Below are 11997 nucleotides of genomic sequence, written 5' to 3' on the forward strand. Positions count from 1 at the left end.
GAAGAAATTAAATTGAAAAGACTAAAGGAAGAAATAGATAATGGATATATTAATATGGCTAAAGGGGCTTTTATAAGGTCCAAAGCAAAATGGCTAGAACTAGGTGAAAGAAATTCTAGTTACTTTTTTGCTCTTGAGAAACGAAACCAAAGAAGAAACAATATATCTGCTCTTAAGATTGATAATAACATAACCACTAATTATTTAGATATCTCAAAACATGTTGGTTCATTCTACAAAGATATATACAAATCAAACTGTAATATCAATGATTGTGATAGATTTATCGAGTCAGTTAAAAACTTTGCACCAACTATCTCAGAAAACTTTAAAACTAATTGTGAACGTCCCATAACAAAATCAGAAATTTCAGAGGCAATTCGATCAATGAAAAAGGGCAAATCTCCAGGTAATGATGGTTTGTCAGTGGAATTTTATTTACAGTTCTGGGATATCATTGTTGATCCTTTATTAGAATTGTTTAAGGAATGCTTTTATGGAAAAGAAATGTCCACAAGCATGAAACAGGGTATTATAACTTTAATTCCTAAACCTGATAAAGATCTTCTTGTTATAGAAAATTGGAGACCTATCACGCTTTTGAACATAGATTATAAGATTATCTCATTGGTCTATGCCAAAAGATTAAAGAAAAATCTGGATGAGATCATAGCTGAAACGCAAACCGGATTTATGACCAACCGCCATATCAGTTCAAACATAAGGCTTATTTTTGACCTATTAGACTACTCTGACAATATAGATGATGATTCCCTTATTGTGTTTCTTGATTTTTATAAAGCTTTCGATACAGTAGAACATTATTTCGTATTTAAAGCACTCAAAACCTTTGGTTTTGGTCCAAACTTTGTGTCAACTATCGAAATGTTTTATACAAATATTGACAGTTGTGTTATACTATATCCAAATACTACTAAAAGATTTCCAGTCATGAGATCTGTTCACCAGGGTTGCCCAATTTCACCCTTTTTATTTTTGATTGTGGCTGAACTACTTTCATTACACATTTTAAATAGCCCAGTCATTAAAGGTTTATCTATTTTTGGTAAAGAAATCAGAGTGACTCAACTAGCAGATGACACCGTTTTATCCTTAAAAAAACAAAGATCAGATTGAAAATGCTGTTTCATTAATAAATGATTTCTCAATTGCCTCTGGATTAAAACTAAATAAATCTAAATGTGAAATTTTATGTTTGTACCAATCAAATGTCAAATCCTTATACAATATTCCTGTCAAAAACTGTGTTAGATACCTTGGTATTCATGTCTGTAAGAATGACACAGAGCGTCAACAACTCAACTTTTCTCCCAGGATGGAAAAACTAAAACTATACTGAACTGATGGCTCCAGAGAGACCTATCAATTTTTGGTAGAATCCTTTTGACTAAAGCTGAAGGTGTTTCCAGATTTGTGTATCCAGCCCTTTCCCTTAATGTGTATGATTCCACATGTAAAAATGTTAATAACTTATTTGTTAACTTTGTATGGAAGAATAAGCACCATCATCTAAAAAAATCATTGCTTTGTGGACCTAAAGACAAAGGTGGTTTTGGCCTTCTGGACTTCATGGACCTGAACTATACATTTAAGGTGAAATGGCTAAAAGAATGCTTAAAATCTCCTGGATCATTATGGCATTTCATTCCACATAACATTTTTAGAAATGTTGGAGGTTTACACTTCCTGTTGTCTTGTAGTTACAGTATATCAAAGTTACCAGTTAAAATGTCTGCATTTTATCAACAGGCATTGTTGGCTTGGAAATTATGTTATTCACATAACTTTTCTCCACATAGATCTATTATCTGGAATAACGAATGTATTACTAAGAGGAACAAATCACTATTTGCAGAATTGGATTGATAAAAATATAATCTATTTAAAAGACTTATTTGACTCTGAAGGCCAGCTACTTAGTTACAATGACTTTATTACAGAAAAAACATTCCCTATCAAATTTAAAGATTTTAGCTCTGTAATAAAGTCCGTTCCCAGCGGACTGACTGAGTTGATGAAAAGCTACATAAAACAGAACACACCACATGCATCCGTTAACACTCTTTATATAAATGGTATTGATTTCTTAAGCAAGAAATGCACCAATAAACATATTAGAGAATGTTTGTATAATGCGAAGAAAATAACTCCAAGGGGGAAGTTGTTTTGGAATGCTATTTTTGATAATATCACCTGGGATAAAGCGTGGCTTGTTCCTTTTAGATTTTGTATTACAAACAAAGTTAGAGAATTACATTTGAAAATATTACATAACATATATCCATCCAACATGTACATTTCAAGATTCTGTGACATTGATAGAAAATGTACCTTTTGTAAAACTGAACTTGAAAGTGTTACTCATTTGTTTTATGGCTGTTCATATAGTGCTACATTTTGGAGAGAGCTTGAAAATTATATACTGTGCAAGACAACATACGAAATCAAAATTGAAGGGAAGAACATTATCACTTATTTTGAAACTAAAGAAAAAAAAATATGTGCCATTGTCAATCTTTATATCTTATTAGGGAAATTCCACATACATAAATGTAAATTTCAAAACACAACCCCATCATTTAATTTATTTTTGATTGAAATTGAATATTATTTAAACTCTCTTAAATTAACTTCCAATAAAAAAGGTTTATCATTGATTGAAATTCATTCAGAAATGTTTAACAAATGAGCTGTCACGACTTTCAAGTACAAAGTTGTTATGAAGTCTGTCACATTTCCCCCCCCCCCCCCCTTTTTTTCCCCCCCTTTATTTATTTGTCCATCTTATTTCATTGTACTGTATATTGTTACTTTTATTTGCCGTGTATGTTTACTGGTCAGGCTGAACTGGAATGACTGGCTGTTCACTTTGTAATTTCAATAAAGTTTGAGGGGAAAAAAAACATCTGATAAAAGCAGGGAGCAAAGCACTGAGCAGCATATCAGTCAGCATATAAAAATGCCATAAATTTCATCAGTTAGGCTGGAATAATTTGTTTCTAGTGGCTTCTATTGTAAGTTCTCTATATTTCAACATGATATCCTGTATGTGTCCTACACTGACGACATTTGAAGCTGGTCATTTTCTTGGAATAAAACCAAACAAACTTTCATAAGAGATCTTCATTCTGCAATAAGGGATATTCAAAACTTATAATGTTATCATTAAAAATATTAAAATGTGAAATAATCATCAATCTTGAACAAAATCCAAATAATCTGTTTATGCAATACCAGGTGCTGTAATCTTCTACACACAAACATCAGAGGGCGCTGCTGCTCACTCAGTGGAGACAGCATCAACACAAATATCAATTAGATCTTAACAGTTGGGGATTTTGCTTAGAAAAACTACAAATGACAGTTTAAATATTGAAACTAGTCTTTTAGACAGTTTTCTAGTAGAGGTTTGGGTTGTGAGTTTTACACAATGAACACTTTCATAGATGCTGCAATGTCAAATTCTTCATGTGTGTACATGCACAGACCACATGTGCATACTGTTGTGCACATAAACTCACAGATGTATATGACAACTCAGGTTTGTGGCATTAAATTTGTATTCTAATTTTTAAAAATGTAATACGTACACATTTAATACAGATTTTAATAAACACTTTTCGGAACACAGCCTATGCCTGATTCTCATACATGCATTTGTTTACTTAAAATGTGGATATTGTGTGGAAAAAAGCAGATCAGCAAATCTGTAGCTGCCAGCTCCCCTCTAGGCTTCACCTGTGCAAAACCTGTGTCTCTGAACTGGACCTCAACAGTGTTTGTGGTCTCATAAGCTCTCCTGTCAATTTTAGTTTGCATACTTGGATTGTTCAAATATATTATGCTAAATATAGACAGATTTTTCCACAATGGACATGATAGTAAGAGTTAGTAAACCTCTATTAAAGTCTCCCTCTGCGGCCTGTCCGGTCGTTAAGCGATGACGTGACGAATCTTCCGGGCCTAAAGTAGTCTGCGTTTAATATGGCTTTTGTGTTGTTAACATGTTTAATGTTTTGTATTTTCTTCTATTTGATCTCAAAAATCTCCTAAAACAGTCAGTGATCACTGTTGACCTCCCTCGGCTTTTATTACCGCTAATCATTTATTTAAGCTCAGTTTTTAAAACCTTAGGATGTAACTACAGCCCAGCCCATGCAGCAGTATATGAATGACTAACCTCGTATTGTGGATGGATTATCTCAGTTGTTCTCCTGGCTGAAGTTTGGTCCTTTTACAGCATCCTGCCATGCGATTACATTTGTTCCTGACCACCGAGAACACTCACGTTAACTTTTATCGAGTGGAAAAACAGTTAGCTTGTTTATATTATGCTAACATAGCTGTCGCTAGCGGTCACGTAGCACATCGTTATATACCAGCTAGCCCAACTTCAGTAACCCTACAAACGTCACTGCTGTTTAGTTTTCTGTCTTCATTTATGCTGGAAGTGATAACAGAGCTGTACGTTTTAATTTGTTTCCAAAACCCCGCAGTCAGGACATGCTATATTGTATTTAGATAGAAGCTAGCGAGCTAACTCCCTGCTAACTTCTAACTCCGTTAAATGTCATAAATTCCGTTTTCATGGATGCCTGGATGTTAAACTCAATTGTTACACCTGGTAGAGCAGAACGCTGATCATTTTATTAAAGATGAAAGACTTTAGACAGTTTTTCAACTCTCAGTAATGCCATAGTGATCGTTTCATATATGGACCTGCAGCGGAGTTTAGGGCACACCTTCGCTCACAATAAAAGAAAGAAAAACCAAAGTTCACAGAGGGTAAGTTCTCACACACATACACACAAAGGCCCGCTGCCCAAAACTCTACAGCTCACAGCTCTGGCAAACATGGGGAAAATGGCAGGGGGTGTGGCAGTTTAGGATGGCAGACTATATGCCGTGGCTGACGAGCTGGAACACACCTCAGCTGCGGCTCATGAGGCAGACTTGCAACACAAGAAAAGGAGAAAAACAACTCTTCGACAGAGGGAGAGCCACTAGAGGTCAGCGACCGTAACACCCAGACACGACTAGTGACGTCAGACTGAACAACCAGATAGTGTTGATTCAGTATGTGCTACAAAATAAAAGCTTTTCCTTTACAGTAGGTTTGTGGGCATTTTAATTTGAATTGTTCGAATCATGGCACTTCAAAGGAACAGCCTGTGATGTCAGAGTGCACGTTCTACTGGAAAAACCCTTAAATAGGGGAGACATTCAACCAACTTTAGTGGATCTCGGATGGCAAAAACACAAAACAACCTGGTTGTTAAAACAAAGACAAGGCAGACACAGAGAAACGCAAACGCTGACGCATCTACAATGGCAGAAGCAAAAATAGAAATGGTCATCACACCAAAAATAACAATCGTGCAAACGCCAAAACCTGAGCTTGAAAAAGCCGCACAACCAAATCCTGAAAAGTCTCCTGTGGCACAACCACAAAAGGAAATGGTTGTGAAACCAAAGAAAACAAAAAAAGCAAAAACAGAAAAGAGTGGCCGAAGAACCAAGAAGACCAATTACTCGGGCATATGCCTGGACTTTTCTTGAAGCTCAAAACAGCATGGGTGATGGAGCAAACCCGAAAAATGAAGAAATGCAAGAAAACACCGAAGCCACTTCTGAAAGGGAAAAAGCTGAATCCCTCACCATTTCAAATGCAAAGGAGGACATGAATATGGAGAGAGAGGGAAATGTGAATAACCCCAGCAGACCAAACCCTGGGCCTAATCGAGGGACTTGGCAATATCAACCCAATCCCACATTTAGACCCCATCAGGACAGTGTCCAGTTTAATCCCTGGCACGAGATTGCTGCTCTCAGACAGCAACTGGAAGCCTCCCAATACCATCAGAACTACCTTTACTGGAAAATGGTAGCTGCAAACAAGAGGGCCTCTTATCACCAGTTTCAGGTGAACAACCTTCATGCACAAATGAAGGACAACAACAGAAATCATGAGGAAATGATTAAAGACCTCATAGAGCAGCTGGAGGAGGCTTCTAGCAATAAGCCCAATGACATCAGTGAGACAGACACTCTCACAAATGACAATGAAGCTATTGTCATACTGGATGAGGTGATGGTTACCCTGCAGGACCAAATCAGCCACCCTACCACAGAGCAGTGTGTGGAGTCTGCCACTCCAACCACAGAGGCTTCACACATTGACTCTGTAGGAATGTTGTCCTCTAAGGAGGCTGAATTTGAGGTCCAATGTAGGATTCAGCAAGAGCAGATCGAGATGCTCCAGAAACAGCTCCTAGCAGCTCAAAATCAGCTTGAAGAGCAGGCCATTAAACATAGGCAGGAGCAGGAGACACTCAACCTGGAAATCAGTGACCTGAAATCCCAGCTCTGCCCCAACAAGGCCCTTCATGATTTGAAGGTAGAGTCTCTTGGACAAGAGCTGAAAGAGGCCAAAGCTTCCTCACTTAAAATCGCACAGGAGCCGGAAGAACAAAATTCCACCGATGCAAATGAAATGCAAACATCTGAGCCTCTGAAAGAAAAACACGCTGGAGGAGAGAAGATGGAAAAAGAGGACTCACTGCCATCCACTGCAATGTCTCTGCAGGAGCCTCTGAAAGAAAAAGACACCAGACAACAAGAAAAAGAAGAAAAAGAGGACTCGCCTGCATTGTCTGTGCAGGAATCTTTGCAAAGTCTACGAGACAAGCAGAAAATGTTCACTGTGAAGGTGGCTGAACTCGAGACTGAAGTTAAGAGCCTGCCAGAGAGTCCACCAAGTAAGAAGAAGAAGAAGAAGAAGCGGAACTGTCTGCGTCCCCAAGTTCACCTAATTGGTCTCAACATCACGTTCTAAAAATCATATTTATATACAACCAAATTGTCAGTGAACATTTGAACCCCACTCAGTTGAGACAGAAGGCCACCCCTTCCTGAGCCCAGTTCTGTCAGAGGTTTCTCCCCCATTAAGAGGGAGTTTTTCCTCTCCACTGTCGCCAAGTGCTTGCTCATAGGGGATTTGGGGGATTTTTTTTTTAACACCAACCACTGATAAGCTCACTGACGTCAAATTTAGGGCTCAGCAAATATATAAATGGATGAGGAATCATCCATTTAAAACATGTTTGCTGAGTCATATTTAGTTGTATATAAATATGATTTCTGGGACACTAAGGCCAATCACAGACTAATTTGGACAATTGGTAAAAATAAATAAATAAATTGGAAAAAGTAGTTGTGTCATTGTTTCATGTAGATTTCAAATAACATGCCATTTTATGTCAACATATTTTTGTTACATTAGTAGTGCTCGTGGTCTTATATTCTTATGATCCTGTTCATTTGATGAGTATATCCTTGTGCCTTGCTTCACATATTTACTGCTGCTTGGCTAACTTTAGTCATGCTAGCATCAGCACGGGTAGAAACAGATACACATCAGAGGCATTGCATGTAGCTTGTGTTTATGTTCAGAGTGACATCTGATTTAAAAGCAGGCAGCAAAGGACACTGAGCAGCATATTAGATAGCAGAGAATTCAGCATTCTGACTATTTTCTTAATATTCTTACAAAGAACATAAAATTTAATGCAACAGATCTGAGACTTTGGTGGTTGATCCTTACACACAGGCAAAGGAAAAAAATCCCCCTCAATAGATGGTTCACAGACGCAGGTCCAGTGGAACCCACTTTCACAAGGAAGGAAGCATCAATTACATAACACCTTTTTGTCAGCTCCATCACCCAGAAACCTGTCACTGCCAAACAATCCGTTTCTAAAAGTTTTCTAGAGTCAAATGTGAGGACATCTGTGTGTCAGCTAAAGCTTCTTATAAATTAGGCCATGCAAAAGGATAATGACCCCAAGCACAGCAGCAAATCTCCAGACCTCAACCTGACTTAAATGCTGTGTATAAAGGAATGCTTGTAAATGTCAATGAATTGAAGCAGCTGAAGTAACTGCTGCTAACTGCTGGTTCTCTAAAATACTCATAGAATGATTGTGATATCGAACTAAAACAAACGCCTGAATCCTAAATTGTGGATATCCTATTGTGGTGATCTAAAATGTAACACTAAATGTGTTTCAGAATTCCTTTTGTATATATTATTATACATCTAGGAGTGAATATATACTAAAGAGTATATATTTTTCATTATGGTCAACAATAAAAGGGACTAAAATCTGGATTTAGATAGATGAAAGTCATTTTGTGCTGTCGCTTGCATTTATGTACTGTCGCATACATTAAGCCTAATTATTGCCTGAGACTGTTCTTGTTAAATGATGAAAAACTCAAAGGCACGTTTCAGCAGTGGATCTGTGTGAAATCAGCAACTTGCAAAAGTAAATCAGAATGTGGGCTGTTGATTCTAAAAACAGAAATTGCAAAGAAAGTTCAACACTTACTAAAAGTGCAATGAAATCATCTCAGCAGCTTTACTCATAAAATTATTGCCGTTAGCTGAATTCATATATTGTATCTTTACACACACATATACACACAACCCACTGATGTGGGTTGTACAAACATCAGTGGGTTGATGTACGAAACCTTTCTGATGTATGAAGCCTTTATTTGTCAGTTACAATTTACAAAAAACAGTCAGTTAAAGTACAGTGGGGCAAAAAAGTATTTAGTCAGCCACCGATTGTGCAAGTTCCCCCACCTAAAATGATGACAGAGGTCAGTAATTTGCACCAGAGGTACACTTCAACTGTGAGAGACAGAATGTGAAAAAAAATCCATGAATCCACATGGTAGGATTTGTAAAGAATTTATTGGTAAATCAGGGTGGAAAATAAGTATTTGGTCAATAACAAAAATACAACTCAATACTTTGTAACATAACCTTTGTTGGCAATAACAGAGGTCAAACGTTTACTATAGGTCTTTACCAGGTTTGCACACACAGTAGCTGGTATTTTGGCCCATTCCTCCATGCAGATCTTCTCGAGAGCAGTGATGTTTTGGGGCTGTCGCCGAGCAACACGGACTTTCAACTCCCGCCACAGATTTTCTATGGGGTTGAGGTCTGGAGACTGGCTAGGCCACTCCAGGACTTTCAAATGCTTCTTACGGAGCCACTCCTTTGTTGCCCGGGCGGTGTGTTTTGGATCATTGTCATGTTGGAAGACCCAGCCTCGTTTCATCTTCAAAGTTCTCACTGATGGAAGGTGGTTTTGGCTCAAAATCTCACGATACATGGCCCCATTCATTCTGTCCTTAACACGGATCAGTCGTCCTGTCCCCTTGGCAGAAAAACAGCCCCATAGCATGATGTTTCCACCCCCATGCTTCACAGTAGGTATGGTGTTCTTGGGATGCAACTCAGTATTCTTCTTCCTCCAAACACGACGAGTTGAGTTTATACCAAAAAGTTCTACTTTGGTTTCATCTGACCACATGACATTCTCCCAATCCTCTGCTGTATCATCCATGTGCTCTCTGGCAAACTTCAGACGGGCCTGGACATGCACTGGCTTCAGCAGCGGAACACGTCTGGCACTGCGGGATTTGATTCCCTGCCGTTGTAGTGTGTTACTGATGGTGACCTTTGTTACTTTGGTCCCAGCTCTCTGCAGGTCATTCACCAGGTCCCCCCGTGTGGTTCTGGGATCTTTGCTCACCGTTCTCATGATCATTTTGACCCCACGGGATGAGATCTTGCGTGGAGCCCCAGATCGAGGGAGATTATCAGTGGTCTTGTATGTCTTCCATTTTCTGATGATTGCTCCCACAGTTGATTTTTTCACACCAAGCTGCTTGCCTATTGTAGATTCACTCTTCCCAGTCTGGTGCAGGTCTACAATACTTTTCCTGGTGTCCTTCGAAAACTCTTTGGTCTTGGCCATGGCGGAGTTTGGAGTCTGACTGTTTGAGGCTGTGGACAGGTGTCTTTTATACAGATGATGAGTTCAAACAGGTGCCATTCATACAGGTAACGAGTGGGGGACAGAAAAGCTTCTTACAGAGGACGTTACAGGTCTGTGAGAGCCAGAGATTTTCCTTGTTTGAGGTGACCAAATACTTATTTTCCACCCTGATTTACCAATAAATTCTTTACAAATCCTACCATGTGGATTCAAGGATTATGTTTTTCACATTCTGTCTCTCACAGTTGAAGTGTACCTCTGGTGCAAATTACTGACCTCTGTCATCATTTTAAGTGGGGGAACTTGCACAATCGGTGGCTGACTAAATACTTTTTTGCCCCACTGTACATGTGTAAGAAAGCCTACCAAGCGGTATGTTATCCCAGTGGAGACGGCAGGTGTTGTTGGTCCAGGTGCATTGCTGGATTCCTAAGGAAATATTTGCATCAAGAATGACTGTTGCCTACCAAATAAATAAATTAAGTTGTATTTTGTTCGATGTCTGTCTGCTGCCTACCAAATTTAAAAAGAAAAAGTGAGGACTAGCTAAGTAATTTAGTTATGCTAGTTTAGCTAACACTGCTATCAAGCCATCGGCGATTGTGAAGTGGAGACTGCAGCTGCTGAGGGTGTTCTACTGCTGAACGTTTGGATGGCCGACAAAACGGCTCTTCCGATGTATTACATAGGCTTACAGGAACCATAACATTTACAAGGAAGCCATGTTTTACATGGAAGCCATGTCCACGGTTAATCACGTGACCTTTTGAATGTCAGTTTTTAAATTTAAATATGTTAAATTTGCTAACGAAAAAGCGAGGCAGTGACGGATGTTCGGGACCACTGTGTGCTGATTATTAATAAACAATATATTCCTATATGACAACATGCATAAAACCAGAACGGTAGGCAGGCTTGCTAGCTTTTGCACAGCTTCATCGGGTCAGTCTGAAAATTAAAAAGAAGAATGAATGAACTTACCGTTATAATCAAGGGGGTTTAAATATGTTAAATTTCAATACATCAGATGTGATATTCAAGATGAACTGGATCAAAATTTTTCATTAGAGACAAACATAGATTATGATATTTAACACCAAACCTTAAGAATTCCTTCTTAAATGTGATTTTGATGTCAACAAAATTCCCATTCACTTATCTATTTTTCACAGACAGGCATGATCATGTTGGCTTCTACTCTGCACATTTTTGCGTTTTCACCTTCAGATCCCCCGTTCCACCTGCTGCTGGATCAAAGACTTCCTTACCAACTGACTGCAATCAGTCCAACTACTTCCAAGCACTTTTTTCTCCAAAGTGTGCCTTTCTATTGTTTTATATATATTCCTATGGTTTGTCTATATTCCTCTTGATTGTGTTAATTTCTCATTTTTGTCATTTATTGGTGCTGTCTTACTATTTATGTTTTATTCCAGTTTTAATTTCGTTATACATGTGACATGTGACAATGACAATAAAGGCATTATTCTATTCTATTCTATTCTTGTCTACAAGCATAAATTTCCCCAACATAAATCTCTGATTTGAAATAACAAAAATATTAAATACAAAAATAAATCAATGTTTTATAAGAAATGGATCTAAAATAATATTAATTATGCATCCAAACGAATGAATGAAAAACATCAGGAGTTGAGGACTTTTGATGTCCCAGGGTCTGTGAGAGAACACAGTACAGTTTTTGATGCAATTGCAATTATTTTTTTAAGGCTGCTACAAGACAGAAATGGACCAGATATAAAGATGTTCTCATAAATAAAAAATTTCTTAGGTATATGATTCATTGTCCTGTAACTGCTCATTGTCAGTTTTATTGGAATGGTAACGTTATGAATACTAATTGTTGGTGACTTAAGTCTTTAGTCACCAACAAGGTCAAAGACATTTACTTTAAAATAATTCATCAAATATATACAACAAACCATTTTATTAAAAAAATATAGAAATGATTTGGATGAATCTTTTACCTTCTGTAAAACAGTCAGAGAATCAATTTTGCATTTTTTTTTACGATTGTATTAATGTTCTGTTTTTTGGACTGAAACTGAACAATTATTTCAACTATATTTTAGTATTAAAATGAACCTACAAAATAGAT

The sequence above is a fragment of the Rhamphochromis sp. 'chilingali' genome (genome assembly GCF_963969265.1).
Source record: "Rhamphochromis sp. 'chilingali' genome assembly, chromosome: 6".
Taxonomy (NCBI): Eukaryota; Metazoa; Chordata; class Actinopteri; order Cichliformes; family Cichlidae; genus Rhamphochromis; species Rhamphochromis sp. 'chilingali'.